Here is a 16,114-nt window from a genome sequence, read left to right on the forward strand (position 1 = left end):
AGAATGTAGGGTTTCTGTTCTCAGTGTGCCTTCCCAGGAGGGCCTGGCTGCATCTCACCTGCACACCTGGGGCTGGTTCCATCCCCAACCTTCCCAGCCAGACACTTACACCCAGCCCATGCTCCTCCACGCTGCACAGTCCTCCCCCTTCATCATATGAGTTGAATGAATAACTCAATGAGGGAGGTTGATGGAGAACTTTCAGAAAGTCATTTTGTTGTGGGCATGCATCAAGGCCCCAAGGTTTAGATCTCAGCTTTTTGGAGAAAGGAGCTGTGAGGCTAAAATGGGCTGGATTCACGTGGGGTGCTGTGGGCCCCTGTGGGGGTGTTGTGGGCCCAGAGGGCAGGGGCCTCACACAGCCCCCTGGACGGCCCAGCACTCAGCATGCCCCACACAGTATGATATATGGGGGTGCAGCCTTGCGGGCCTCTAGCACAGGAGTAGCAGTGAGACGCCCCATCACCTTGAAGGCAGGACATCTGAGGGGAGTGCCACTGGTTGAGTTTCCAGAGCACGCTGTCTCTCTGAGGTATGGAGGCCCGGTCTCTCAGTTATGTCCTGTTCTCCAAACGTGACCTCTCTTTTCACCCCATGTCTTGATGTGTGTGGTTCTCTGGGCTTTGAGGGCCTCCTGTTTCCTCTTCTTCTGAGGCAGAGCTTCCATGCATCGTTCAAAACCCTGGTCAGATTCTGTTGCCCCCCCTGGACCCTTAATTAGCCTCTCTGGTCAGAGTTGCTTGCTCCCCCCACCTGCGGTCTCATAGCCTCATCACAGTGTTTCTGCACTGTGCAGCATTAATCTGTTTATTCAGCTGTCTCTTCGGTGTGACTGAGTTTTCAAGGATAATGGTCCTCTCTTGAAATTTGCTTATCCCATCTTCATGTCACAATATCTGGTTTTGAAAGCAAAAAAAAAAAAAAAAATTAAAAGCATTCAAAATGTTAAAAACAGATCACCCACAATCTTTTTCTAAAAGTCAGTGAGTACCTGGATACACAAAATGTGGTGGATACATACAATGGAATGTTATTCATCCATGGAAAGGAATAAAATTCTGATACATACCTACAACATGAATGAAGCTTAAAAACATATGGTAAGTGAAATAAACCAGACACAGAAGAATAAATACGTGATTCCATTTACGTGTGATGTCTACACAGGCACATTCAGTGACAGAAAGTAGATTTGATGTTGTTAGGGGTTGGAGGTGAGAAGGAGGAAACGATACAGAATTTCTGTTTGAGATGATGATAAGTTCTGGAAATATTGAGGGATAAGCTTAAGCTGAGCGCCGAAGAATTGATGCTTTTGGACTGTGATGTTGGAGAAGACTCTCAAGAGTCCCTTGGACTGCAAGGAGATCCAACCAGTCCATTCTAAAGGAGATCAGCCCTGGATGTTCTTTGGAAGGAATGATGCTAAAGCTGAACTCCAGTACTTTGGCCACCTCATGCGAAGAGTTGACTCATTGGAAAAGACTCTGATGCTGGGAGGGATTGGGGGCAGGAGGAGAAGGGGACGACCGAGGATGAGATGGCTGGATGGCATCACTGACTTGATGGATGTGAGTCTGAGTGAACTCTGGGAGATGGTGATGGACAGGGAGGCCTGGCGTGCTGTGATTCATGGGGTCGCAAAGAGTCGGACACGACTGAGCGACTGAACTGAACTGATACTTAATGCCGAGCTTCCCTGGTGGCTCAGTGGTAAAGAACCCACCTGCCAATGCAGGAGACATGGGTTCAATCCCTGGATCTGGAAGATCTCCTGGAGAAGGAAATGTCAATCGACTCTAGTATTCTTGCTTGGGAAATCCCATGGACAGAGGCAGAGGAGCCTGGAGGGCTACAGCCCCTGGAGGCTAAAAAGAGTCAGACAAGACTTAGTAATTAAACAATAGCAACAATGTACTTAAAGCCACTAAATTATATATATGAAAGTGGTAAATTTTATGTTATGTATATTTCACCACAATTAAAACAAAGACAATGAGTAGAGAAGAAATAAATGGAAGAATTTGCAGTAAAATTCTCCAAAGACACAAATGCAAAATAGTTCAAAATTATGTAGACCAGCTGAATGTGATACAACTCACTACAGACTCTTTATCAAGAGAAGAAAACTTGTGTTCTTTCTCTTGACACTATTTTTAGGGAAGTCAGTAGGATTCCATCAAAGTCCACATCGTATTCTCTTATTCTGCGATATTGGTAGCAAGTACGTTTTCCCAGCATTAAACTGAACTACTTCTCTGAGATGTTATTGCAAGTAAGCTGAGATCACTCAAACTTGGGGGTATTGAAATGCCTTAGAAAATTAATTTCCTTGGTTAATTTTAGTTTTTAAATCTATGTTTTAATATTATATATATCCAAATAATCTTCAAGAGTGAAAACTAAGTAAACAGTTATAACATGATTAGTGGTTATATTTTTATTTTCCTGGGATTAGAACCCTCTGTTATGCCAGATAAATCTTTTGCTTGGATTTTGTATTTTTAACTCATGCACGGTTATGGGAACTCATTAGATGGGGGAGTGTAAAATTCCCCTTCATCGCAGAGTTAGAGAACAAGAGGTGAATTGTGCCAGATGCAAGGAGGCGCATCAGAGCTGATGATGAGAACCGTGGTGGTCTTTTGGATCGCATAGGGGTGAGACACCCCGAGAAGGTGCCTGGTATATGATCAAACGGCAGTTCTCAGAAAGGTTGCTGAGCAGAAGCAGAGGCTTTGGCAGAACCTAAATGGCAAAGTCACAAACAGTAACAGGCTCTAAAAATAACAACTGCAACCCCAGCAAAATGCAAGTCCTTATATGTGGGAAGTATAATGGGAAATGTATTGATTGGTATTTTTGTCCAGATGGTGAATAGTGATCACAAGTCGAGATGCTCATCCTTTCTCCAAAGGTGCGTGGTATAAAACATCCATCGCCATCAGCAAAATCTTCTAGTGAGAATGGTAACTCAAGTCAGTAGAGTTGTATGAGGAGTTTTCTGACTGCAAGTGGCTGGAATAGAACAAAAATCAACTTTCATGTATTCATTCTCTCATTCTGCTCTTGTTTAATGAGCACTTACAATATGCTAAGCATTATTCTAGGTACTTGGACTATATCAGTGAATCAAATCAAGATCAAGTTCTCAGCCCTCATGAAGCTCTTGTTGTAGCAGGAAAATGCAGAAAATAAGGTGTAGGTACTTTATAGGTAAGTGCATTTTATAATGTGTTAGAAAAGGGGAAAAGTAGAGCAGGAAAAAGAAGCTTGAGAGTGCCCAAGGGAGGTGGATGTGGGAGCGGGTGGCTGCAGTAGGGTGGTCAGGGCGAGCATTATGGAGATGGAGATGTGTGGACAAAGCCTTGGAGCAGGGAGTTAATATGACTTCCCATGGAGGGGATATGGTAATGGGAGGGTCTAGGATGGCTCGAGGTGTTTGTCCTGAGCAGTGAATGGAAGGATGGAGTTGCTCTAGGTGGAAAGCATGAAGCAGGCTTGGGGTGAAGATCTGGTGTTCAGTTTGGACACATCAAGCTTGACATGCCTAGTAGACTTCCAGGGGGAGATAGTGAACAGATATTGGTATATTCATTTCCTATTCTTGCTGTCGTGAATTACCACAAATTTAGTAGGCTAAAACAACACATGTGTGGCCTCCCCGATGGCTCAGTGGGTAAAGAATCTGCCTGCAGTGTAGGGAGACACAGGAGATGTGGGCTCAATCCCTGGGTCGGGAAGATCCCCTGGAGAAGGAAATGGCAACCCACTCCAGTATTCTTGTCTGAAAAATCCCATGGACAGAGGAGCCTGGTGGGCTGCAGTCCTTGGGGTGGCAAAAGAATCGGACATGACTGAGCAAAACAACCCATGTTTATTATTGCATAGTTTTGAAGGTCAGAAGTCCTAAAATTAAGGTATATTCCTTGTGGAGAGTCCAGAGGGGACTCTGCTTCCTGGCAGTTCCAGAGGCTGCCTGCATTCCTTGACATGTGGCCCCTTCTTCCATCCGCCTAGTGCTTCATTGTCCAACCTTTGCTTCATGGTCCTCTCTCGGATCCTCATACCTTCCTTCTTATAAGATTTATGATTATACTGGACTCCCCTGGATTATTCAGGATGATCTCCCCTTCTCAAGATCCTGAAGTCAGTCACATCTGCAAGGTTATTTGAGTCTGGAGTTCTGGTAAGAGACCCAGGCTAGAGTAAAACTCTGGCATTTAAAGCCCTTATGGGAGAATTCAGTGACTCCCACAACTTTTTAGTTCAGTCACTAAGTCATGTCCAACTCTTTGTGAATCCATGGACTGCAGCACGCCAGGCTTCCTTGTCCTTCACTATCTCCCAGAGTTTGTTCAAACTGATGTCCAGAGTCAGTGATGCTATCTAACAATCATCTCATCCCCTGCCACCCCCTTCTCCTTTTGCTTTCAGTCTTTCCCAGCATCAGGGTCTTTCCCCACTGAGTTGGCTGTTCACATCAGGTGGCCAAAGTATTGGAGTTTCAGCTTCAGCATTAGTCCTTCCAATGAATATTCAGGGTTGATTTCCTTTAGGATTGACTGATTTGATCTGCTTGCAGACCAAGGGACTCTCAAGAGTCTTCTCCAGCACCACAGTTGAAAGCATCAATTCTTTGGTGCTCAGCCACAATTTAGGACATTGGAATGCCCTAAGTGGACTTTAGGCGGAACTGGACACTGGATCCTTGGATTGAAAAGCTGTCTGCATATCTCTTATTCTCTCTTTCCCTTCCTTCCCTCCTCCTCAACCTGCCTCAGCCCCACTCTCTTGGCCCTGGGTGTCTCAGACAGGTTCATTCTCCCCCACCTCAGGATTACGTATGGTTGCCAGGAACTCCAGGTTTAAATGATCTTAGTGAGAAAACCCAGAGAAAAGACAGACCTTCTGTCTCATGGGATCCACACTTGAAGCCCCACAGGGCTCTGATAGGGCCAAGTTGGATGGGGCCTTTGGTGTCACCTCTGTGGCTGGTGGCTCTTGGTCCCCCAGGGAACCAGAGAGACTCAAAAGAGGGGCAGTTTCTCAAAGCAAAGGGGGAGGGGTTATTACTAGAAAAGAGGAAGAGAGGCTAGTAAAACGAAAGCTCTAGCTACACTGAAAACCCTATAGACTTTTATTTTTTAGATTATCTTTTAGAAAAATTTAAACATAGCCCAAAGTAGATTCCTCATGTACCCATCACCTGTGGTTTAACAATTACACAGTTTGTTTTCTTTTTTTGGCCACGCCACTCAGCTTTACACAATCTTAGGCTTTAGACTCTTAGTTCCCCAACCAGGGATTGAACCTGGGCCCTTAGCAGCGAAAGTGTGAAATCCTAACCACTGAACTGCCAGGGAATTCCCAACAGTTGCCAACTCTTAGCCAACTTACTTCTTCTATGTGCCTAACTCCTCCTCCGCCCCCACCTCAGGACTATATTAAAGTAAATTCCAGACATCATTTCATTTTCCCAGTAAATACTGCCGTATGTCATATTTAGTAACTCAAAAGAATAAGGACTCTTAAAAAAACAGGGCCACAATGCCATCATCGCCCTAAAACATTTTACCATTAATATCATTAACTGTTCAGTCAGTGTTCACGCTTCCCCAGTCGTCTCATAAATGAGGGTTTGAATCAGGATCCCAGTGAGGTTGATCCACTCCATCTGGTTCAGAATCTCCTTGTGAGATACATCCATGGGTTCATTGTCTAAAGCTGTTTGCAGACAACACACTTGGCTTGGTACTCGTCCTAGTCCGTACACCGTGGACGTGACTCTGTCTCTGCCAGGTCAGTTGCTTCTTTCTTGTCACTGTAACACTTTCACTTCTTCAAATTCACTGCCTCCAAACACCAAAGTGGCTTTTGTGCAGCAAGTATTCTGGAGTCATTTTGAAAGCAGCAGATGTGGTTTAGGTGAGTTTGGCTTTTGAAAAGCCCCAAAGATCTAGATAGGCAACCCGGCTGTGATGCTTCCCTTCCCCTCCCACGATCTCCCACTGGGAGATGAGAACAGAGACCTTTCCTCTGCATCACTCTCTCCATAGAGGCTTCTGTCCAGGGTTCCAGATGCCAGTTTGCTCCAGAGAGAGTCTTCGCTTGAGTGGGTCCACCTGGGCCTGTTAGCACAGACTCGAGCTGAGGACTGAACTTCCCTCCTTGTGGTCTGTGTGTTGTGTTTTTGACCTGGCAGTGGATCTCTCAGAGCCGCTGAGGTTTAAGGTTTGTTCTAGGAGAGGGGGATGGAGAGAAAGGAAGGGGCCCTTGAAAATATGAACCGAGAAGTCCCAAGTGTCTAACCTGCCCTTTCGAAAGGGTTCAGCAAGTCCCGCTGTGCTTGCAGTGCCCTGGAGAGGATTCTGGCATAGCGGCTGTGCATCTTTCCACAGAACTGGAATCACATAGACAGGCCTACTCTGTCATTCACCCTGACATCATAAACACTTCTTTACTGTTATTACATATTTTCCTTTAGTTTTTTAAACATTCATAATAGCCAAGAAATTCTTTTTTGGCAGAGCGATAAATCTACTGGGCAGTGAAAGGAACACCTGGAGTCAAGAGGACAGCATCGCAGGCCTGGCTTCGCCCCGATCTAGAAATATGACTGGAGGCCTAGCCCCAAACTTCTCTGGGTTTTCTCCTCCATTACACGGGGACAATAGTTCTTGTTTCACAGGACTGTTACAGAGATGAAATGAGAGAATGATGTTATAGGGCTTAAAGTGCCAGTCGCTCAGTCATGTCTGACTCTTTGCACCCCTATGGGCTGTAGCCCGCCAGGCTCCTCTGTCCGTGGGATTCTCCAGATAAGAATACTGGAGTGGGTAGCCATTCCCTTTTCCAGGGGATCTTCCCTACCCAAGGACTGAACATGCTTCTCCTGCATTGCAAGCAGAATCTTTACCGTCTGAGCCACCAGGGAAGCCCCTTCTAAGGGCCTCTGAACACTCTAAATCGATGTTCAGAAATAGTGTGCTAGCATCTGTGTTTGGGTTATGTAGGTTCAGTAAGTGATGTAAAAGTTCCTAATCCTCAAAGAGACTCACTCCTTGAAGCCAGTGCCTGACAGTTAAGGAGAGAGAAGGTACTTGTTCAGTCTATGCCCCGTGGCTGCACTTTCTGGAAGATGTTCCTGCTCATCCTCATTCCCTCCTTCCCATGTAGAAGTAGTGGGAAATTCCTAAAGCATAGGAGAAGTGTTAAATCCAAAATGTGGTACATCTTGGAAACACTGTTCCTCTGGTTTCTTTATAAATGGAGCTGAGACTCTCAAATGTTTCTGATAAATATATGTGGAATCTTCCCATGGACTTCCCATGGACAAAAAAAAATTATTTTTATATTTTAGAATGAATGTGCTTAGAGTATGGAAATTTTCCTTACACATTTTAAGAGTCCAAGAGATCTGTGTTGACCTGAACTGAGGTATAAGCAGAGGATTGGGCAGCAACCTGGATGACCTTGGAGGGCATTATGCTAAGTAAAATAAGTCAGAGAAATATAAATACTGCATGATCTCACTTACATGTGGAATCTAAAAAATAAACGGCAAACTAGTGAATATAACAACAAAGAAGTAGACTCACAGATATAGAGAGTAAATTAGTGGTTACCAGTGTGGAGAGGGAAGGGAGGAGGGGCAGGGGTTGAGGGGTGAGAAGTACAAACTATTAGGTATAAAGTAAGCTACAAAGATATATTGTACAACTCGAGTAATACAGCCAGCATTTTATGATTACAATGCTTCATTGTAACTTTTAAAAATTGTGAATCACTATTGTACACCTGTAACTTATATAATGTTGTATATATAGCAACTATCACTTAACAAAAAATTGTCTTAAAAAATAAAATACCTATATTTTATATTAAAATGCATAAGCAGAGGAGAATTATACCTGTAAATATGGTGATTATTTCTACTTCTGTTATCATTGAAGAGGTGAATAATATCGTCTCTTATTTCTACAGAATAGTAGATCCCCAGGCACATTTTAGGCTTTATTCATCAGAGCTGCACATATGATCTGACAATACCTCTTATCCATTTGGTTCTATTCCCTTGGCAGTTCTCTTTCTTCCTATTCCCAGATATATTTCCTCCCTGGAGATTGTTTTCTTCTAGACCAGTCACTTAATCTTCCTAACCCATATTTGGTAGAGACTCGTAGTGCTCACTCCCATCCATGAGAAAGGAGTGCACTTTCCAGCCTCTCTGGCAGCTGGGCAGGACTGTGATTAATCCTGAAAAATGTGTCGCTTATGGGCTGAGGCAGTGAGGTGCTCAGATGTACATAATTCTGCAGGCTTCCCTACTTCACCTCATAAACAGAGTCACAAGTTCAGGAAATTGCAGCTACATGATGGTAAAGCCTCCATCCATTTTGACCTTGAGTCACCACGTGAGGACAATTTCCTTAGAGAGTTACCAGGCAGCCACCGTGGGCTCTGACTGAGAAGTAAATTTAGGTGGCATTGAGCCAAGGAGACCTGGGGACTTTTTGTTATTGTGGCACAATCTAGCCTCTCCTGACTTGCTGCACATTCTGTCTCTAAAATGGCCTTAACCAGTTCTTTGATTGTTAAGCCTTTTCTCTGTGTGGATAGTAAACCCTTAAAATTTTGATGTATCTACGTTTTTTAGATTGTACCAAAGTATTTTCCAAACTGTGGCATGCATACCACTAGTGGTATGTGAGATCATTTTATGTGGGATATAGATAGACTTTTAAGTATGTTAGATATTTATTTACATTTATAATTTGCTTCTATGTATAGCAAGTGATTCCCATTTTCCATTCATAGTAGTTATGTAAATATTTCTTTAAAATAACCTTGGAGAACGTGGAGAGATTTAAAAAGAAAAATCCAGTAGATAAAAGTATAATTGACATGCAGATATGGCAAAAATCAGACAGGTGGTATTCAAATGACTGAAGGGTTGGAAACTATATAGATAAATTACCTGATGGCATGTCTGTTAAAGAAGATCCCCACTGGACGGAGAGACTTTCATTTTTGACACCCAGTGATTAGCATCAGATGGACTTCCCCGATGGCTCAGCGGTAAAGAATCTGCCTGCAATGCAGGAGGTGCAGGAGACTCGACTTTCGATCCCTGGGTCAGGAAGATCCCCTGGAGGAGGGGATGGCTACCCACTCCATTATTCTTGCCTGGAAAATCCCATGGACAGAGGAACCTGGCGGGCTACACTTCATAGGGTCACAAAGAGTCATACACAACTGAAGTGACTTAAGCACAGACTCATGAATATTTATTTTATTCTGTGTTATAATCCATTACTGTTGTTATTTTGTTGCCCAAATTGTAGCGTATTTGGCTATTGAGAGCTTATTCCAGTTGGCTCCCGTGTCCTTTTGACCTGTCCCCATAATTTTTTTAAAGTGCCTCCTTATTTCCTGGCACCATATAATGTTCCAGTCTCATCTTATGTTCTCTGTCCCCATCCTGGAATCAGCCACCTCTGCTAGGTGCCTTGTTTTTTCAGTATTATTTTAATGTTATGTTTATAACATTCTATTCATATTCTTTGAAAAATGGTATTTACCTTGTGAAATATTTATGTAGGAGATATTCGATATTTTCTTACCATATTTAGCACTCAATTATTCATGAAACACTGACCTGCCAACATGTCTGATTGCAGAAAAGCATATTCTGTGTTGTTCTATATGGTTGAAAAGAATGGAAGCCGCACAATTAAAGGTTTTCACCAAAAGATCTACTATGCTTTCTTATTTCTCCATTTCTTTTTTGCACCTAACCACAGAGTCAATATCTTCTAGGTTTTCCCTTCCTTTTCAACTTTGTTCTTGCTAAAAAATTCTTTTCTCTCTCATATAAATTTTCTCTGGCATTCCTCTTCTGCAATTTAGCTCTTCACTGGCCTAAATTCCTCTCACCTCATATTTTATCCTGACACCTCCACCCTTTGCTGAATTCCTGGTATAGCATCTCTGTTTCTTGGACCCTCGCGCCAATTTTCTAGTCAATTCAATCAATATATACAGCTCAACACTGAAGTGAACTGGAAAGTTTCTTGGCCGAAACTAGAGGGTCTAAATGTCTCCATCAAATGTAAACCTAACCTTTTTTTTATTTCTTCTGAAAGAGTATGTTTCTTATAGAAATTGATTTCAAAAAGTGGTTCCTTCCAAAATTCACAAATCTTACTCCTATGAGTCTATTTTTTATTATCACATTAAAAAAAAACCTATTTGTTTCTAAACTATGGATGGTTGGTCTTATCTATCTAACCCAGAGCACAAAATAAAATGTTTTTCACTTTTGAATTTGAAATAATTTTATACTTCTTGAACTGTTAGGAACCTAGTATATGCAGTGCTCTCCTGTACCCTTCATGCAGTATATAGTTGTATTTCATTGTAAATTACATCCATGATCTCCCAGCCCAGAATTAGTGACGTCCCATGATCCGTGTTGATTGGTGACTGCCTTTGCATCGATTCCCTTTGACTCCCATCAGTTACCTTCAGATTTTCCTGTGGAGGAAGCACCTCTGTGCAGCATTATCGTCTGCGTGGTTTAAAGGGAATGACTCATTCTTTGCTCCAGGGCTGAACTCTGATTGGCTATGGCATGGACCTAGGCTGAAGGGTGCATGTGTTTATGATTCAATCCAGCCAATGAGATGCATGGAGACTTTTACTGGGGCTTATGAAAGAGAAACTTCTGTATTTCATGGTACCGTGTGACCCCTGTGGTTGTTATTTGTCAACATGGGGGCAGCCTGCCCAAATGTAAAAGTGACACACTTAGAAGGGAAGAGCCTAGAAAATTTCTGAGGGTGGATGCAATTATGCTTGAGGCTAGCCCTACTTCCAGACTTTAGTTTTGTGAATCAGTGAATTCCTTCCCAGTCTTTTTTTCTGCCCCCCCCCCCCCGGCTTTTTTTAAAATTTGAGTTTTCTGTAACTTGCAAAGATTTCTATTGATATAGACCCTTTTTGGTGCATCCTATCATGTTGCTTGTACCCGTGTTACTGTTTATTTTAGTTATTCATCAGAGGTAATCATATGTCCATTTTCCTTCAGATAGATTATGATATTCTCGAAACTAGGCAGTAAACTCTTGCCTCCCTTTCTGATCTTTATATGGGCATAGCACCTCTGTTTAGCTATGCTGTCAAGGTCTATTCTATGCCAGGCTCAGATCTGGATCTAGTTCTCCACATGTGTTTGTAGAATTGTGAATTTTGTTTACCATGCCACTTATATCACTGAATCACAAATTATCACAAATTTAGCAGCTAAAACAAGTCATAACTTCTCTGAATAAGAAGCATGAAACAGCTCAACTGGGTTCTCTGTTTAGGGTCTTGCCAGACTGCAATCAGGGTGTCACTGGGGTATGTTCTCACCTGGAGGCTTGACTGGGGCAGAGTCTACTTCTAAGCTCAGTCACCTTGTTGGCAGAATTCCTTTCCTGGGGCTGTATGACTGAGGACTCCAGGTTTTTGCTAACTGTTGATCAAAGGCTGTTCAGTGGGTTTCCTCAACCTGGCTGCTCACTTCCTTAACCCAGAGAGGAGGAGCTCTTGCTCAGGTCTGCTGAAACACTCTTATATAACACCATATAGCCACAGAGGGACACCCCACCCACTTTGGCACATTCTACTGGCTAACAAATCACAGGTCTGATTCTCACCCAAGCACTGGGGGCGATTCAAAGGCGTGGACATCAGGGGATGAGAAATCACCATGGGTCACCCTAGGGTCTGCCCTCCACACTACTTTCAATGTTCATGTTTAAAGTTCAGGAGATCTTGTGGGTTCAGCCGCAGAACCACCACAATAAAGTTATATTGTGATAAAGTGAGTCACAGGAGTTTCTCAGTTTCCCATTGCCTATAAAAGCTATGTTTACAGGACTTCTCTGGTGGCTCAGTGATAAAGAATCTGCCTGCCAGTGCAGGAGACACGGGTACGATTCCTGATCTGGGAAGATCCTACATGTGTGGAGCAGCTAAAGCCCATGCACCGTAACTACTGAGCCTGTGCTCTAGAGCTCAGGAGCCGCTGTTACTGAGCTCACATGCCCTAGAGCCCAGGTCCTGCAGCACGAGAAGCCCCTGCAACGAGAAGCCCCTGCAACGAGAAGCCCCTGCAATGAGAAGCCCACACGCTGCAGCAAAGAGTAGCCCCTGCTCGCCGCAGCTAGAGGAGCTCGCATAACAGCGAAGACCTAGCACAGCCAAAAATGAAAATAAACCCCTGGGTTGGGAAGATCCCCTGGAGAAGGGAATGGCTACCCACTCCAGTATTCTTGCCTGGAGAATTCTATGGACAGAGGAATCTGGCGGGCTACAGTCCATGGGGTCACAAAGAGTCAGGCTCGACTGAGCAACCAACACTTTCACTTTATGTTTACAATACAGTGTATTAAGTGTGAGATTCCTGGGTCAGGAATTGCCCCACGCGGAGGAAATGGCAACCCTCTCTACTATTCTTGCTGGGAAAATTCCATGGACAGGGGAGCCTGGCCGCCTACAGTTCATGGGGTCGCAAAGAGTCAGATACAAGTGAGCATCTGTGCACGCATGCATCACACTATTAAGTGTTCAGTAGTATTATATATATACATAAACCAGTTTACATGCCTTAATTTTAAAATACTTTATTGCTTAAAAAATGCTAACCATCTGAGCCTTCAATGAGTGTAGTAGTAACATCAAAGATCACTGATCATAGGTCATCATTACAAATATAGGAATAATGAAACACTTGAAATATTGCAAGAATTACCAGAATGTGACCTAGAGACATGACTTGAGCAAATTCTTTTGGGAAAATGGCATCGATACACTTGCTCGACTCCGAGTTGCCACAAACCTTCACTTTTATAAAACAAAACAAAGAAAAAAACCCCACAATGTCTGTGAAGCACAGTAAAGTGCTACACAATGAGATCTCCCTGCGTCTTCTTTTAGATCCATAAGGGGCTTTTATATATCCCAACATATAAGCTCCTATAAAATTCAGTTTTTAAAAATTATAGATATATTTTTTCACCTTAGGAAAGACATGAGTTTACTTGAAATTTCTTTTTATGATCATATGCATTTTCTTTTGGTTGAATCATTTCATAAGTATTCATAATAAAATGATTCTTGAGGACATGTTTACAATTTCAAATTATTTTTATGTTCTTTTAATTACATTTTAAAAAGCAACAGTTCCTAGAGTTGGTTGCATTGGAAATTTGATGTAAATATTTTTCAAACAAACTGGGACCTCTTCAATAGCAATACTGAGAAGAGCCACGAATCATGAGGCCCTGTCTCCTACAGATATTTCATTTAAATTCTAAATCTAACAGCTGGCTTTCTGCCATGATTTTCAGTAATAGAATGGTGTTAACTAAAAAGCAAACTCCTTTCACAAATGTAAAAAACAACGCTTTTAATAGGGACCTGTGAAATTTGGGCAGGTTTTTCTTTATCTCTACAGAATGGCTAGATATAAAGGTCAGATTAGATTTCTCAATATTTACTTGGCTAGGTAATTCCAACAAAATATCCTTTTGTACAATAGTTTAGAGCTATAATTAGGTGAATAAATAAATAATCGTTGACAACTCTGAAAACATTTCCAATCAATAAATTATTTTCTTGCATATATTTTCTTATTTTTATGATTGACGTTATATCTTCTGGTATTTTCCCCCATTTTAACTGTACAGTATATGAGTGTCATAATTCCTAGCCACAGTTCAATAACATGCCTTAGCCTTGTCCTTTACAAAAAGTCTTAAAATATAAGTTGGTTAGCTTAACTCCTATCTTTACCTGTGATTTTTTTAGAAAATGTTTTTTTATATTTTGTGTGACATTTATAGAAACCCAAGATCTCTTCAAGAAAATTAGAGATACCAAGGGAACATTTCATGCAAAGATGGGCTTGATAAAGGACAGAAATGGTATGGACCTAACAGAAGCAGAAGATATTAAGAAGAGGTGGCAAGAATACACAGAAGAACTGTACAAAAAAGATCTTCATGACCCAGATAATCATGATGGTGTGATCACTCACCTAGAGCCAGACATCCTGGAATGTGAAATCAAGTGGGCCTAAGAAAGCATCACTACGAACAAAGCTAGTGGAGGTGATGGAATTCCAGTTGAGCTATTTCAAACCCTGAAACATGATGCTGTGAAAGTGCTGCACTCAATATGCCAGCAAATTTGAAAAACTCAGCAGTGGCCACAGGACTGGAAAAGGTCAGTTTTCATTCCAATCCCAAAGAAAAGCAATGCCAAAGAATGCTCAAACTACTGGAGAATTGTACTCATCTCACACGCTAGTAAAGTAATGCTCAAAATTCTCCAAGCCAGGCTTCAGCAATACGTGAACCATGAGCTTCCAGATGCTCAAGCTGGTTTTAGAAAAGGCAGAGGAACGAGAGATCAAATTGCCAACATCCGCTGGATCATGGAAAAAGCAAGAGACTTCCAGAAAAACATCTATTTCTGCTTTATTGACTATGCCAAAGCCTTTGACTGTGTGGATCACAATAAACTGTGGAAAATTCTTCAAGAGATGGGCATACCAGACCACCTGAGCTGCCTCTTGAGAAACCTATATGCAGGTCAGGAAGCAACAGTTAGAACTGGACATGGAACAACAGACTGGTTCCAAATAGGAAAAGGAGTACGTCAAGGCTGTATATTGTCACCCTGCTTATTTAACTTTTATGCAGAGTACATCATGAGAAACACTGGGCTGGATGAAGCACAAGCTGGAATCAAGATTGCCGGGAGAAATCTCAATAACCTCAGATATGCAGATGACACTGCCCTTATGGCAGAAAGTGAAGAGGAGCTAAAAAGCCTCTTGATGAAAGTGAAAGAGGAGAGTGAAAGAGTTGGCTTAAATCTCAACATTCAGAAAACGAAGATCATGGCATCTGGTCCCATCACTTCATGGGAAATAGATGGGTAAACAGTGGAAACAGTGTCAGACTTTATTTTGGGGGGCTCCAAAATCACTGCAGATGGTGATTGCAGCCATGAAATTAAAAGATGCTTACTCCTTGGAAGAAAAGTTATGACCAACCTAGATAGTATATTCAAAAGCAGAGACATTATTTTGCCGACTAAGGTCCGTCTAGTCAAGGCTATGGTTTTTCCAGTGGTCATGTATGGATGTGAGAGTTGGACTGTGAAGAAAGATGAGCACTGAAGAATTGATGCTTTTGAACTGTGGTGTTGGAGAAGACTCTTGAGAGTCCCTTGGACTGCAAGGAGATCCAACCAGCCCATTCTAAAGGAGATCAGTCCTGGGTGTTCATTGGAAGGACTGATGTTGAAGCTCAAATTCCAATACTTCAGCCACCTGATGCGAAGAGCTGACTCATTTGAAAAGACCCTGATGGTGGGAAAGATTGAGGGCAGGAGGAGAAGGAGACGACAGAGGATGAGATGGTTGGATGGCATCACTGACTCGATGGACGTGAGTCTGAGTGAACTCTGGGAGTTGGTGATGGACAGGGAGGCCTGGTGTCCTGCAATTCATGGAGTCACAAAGAGTCAGACACGACTGAGCCACTGAACTGAACTGAACTGAACTGATGTATGGATGTGAGAGTTGGACTGTGAAGAAAGCTGAGCGCCAAAGATTTGATGCTTTTGAACTGTGGTGTTGGAGAAGACTCTTGAGAGTCCCTTGGACTGCAAGGAGATCCAACCAGTCCATTCTAAAGGAGATCAGCCCTGGATGTTCTTTGGAAGGGATGATGCTAAAGCTGAAACTCCATGCCACCTCATGCGAAGAGTTGACTCATTGGAAAAGACTCTGATGCTGGGAGGGATTGGGGGCAGGAGGAGAAGGGGACGACAGAGGATGAGATGGCTGGATGGCATCACTGACTCGATGGACATGAGTCTGAGTGAACTCCGGGAGTCGGTGATGGACAGGGAGGCCTGGCGTGCTGTGATTCATGGGGTCACAAAGAGTTGGACACGACTGAGGGACTGAACTGAACTGAACTGAATCTTAATTTCCTAAGACACGTGGACATTTTATGGCGCAGAATGGTTCATATATAAACAATCCGTC

The sequence above is a fragment of the Ovis aries genome, chromosome 8 (assembly GCF_016772045.2).
Source record: "Ovis aries strain OAR_USU_Benz2616 breed Rambouillet chromosome 8, ARS-UI_Ramb_v3.0, whole genome shotgun sequence".
Classification (NCBI taxonomy): Eukaryota; Metazoa; Chordata; class Mammalia; order Artiodactyla; family Bovidae; genus Ovis; species Ovis aries.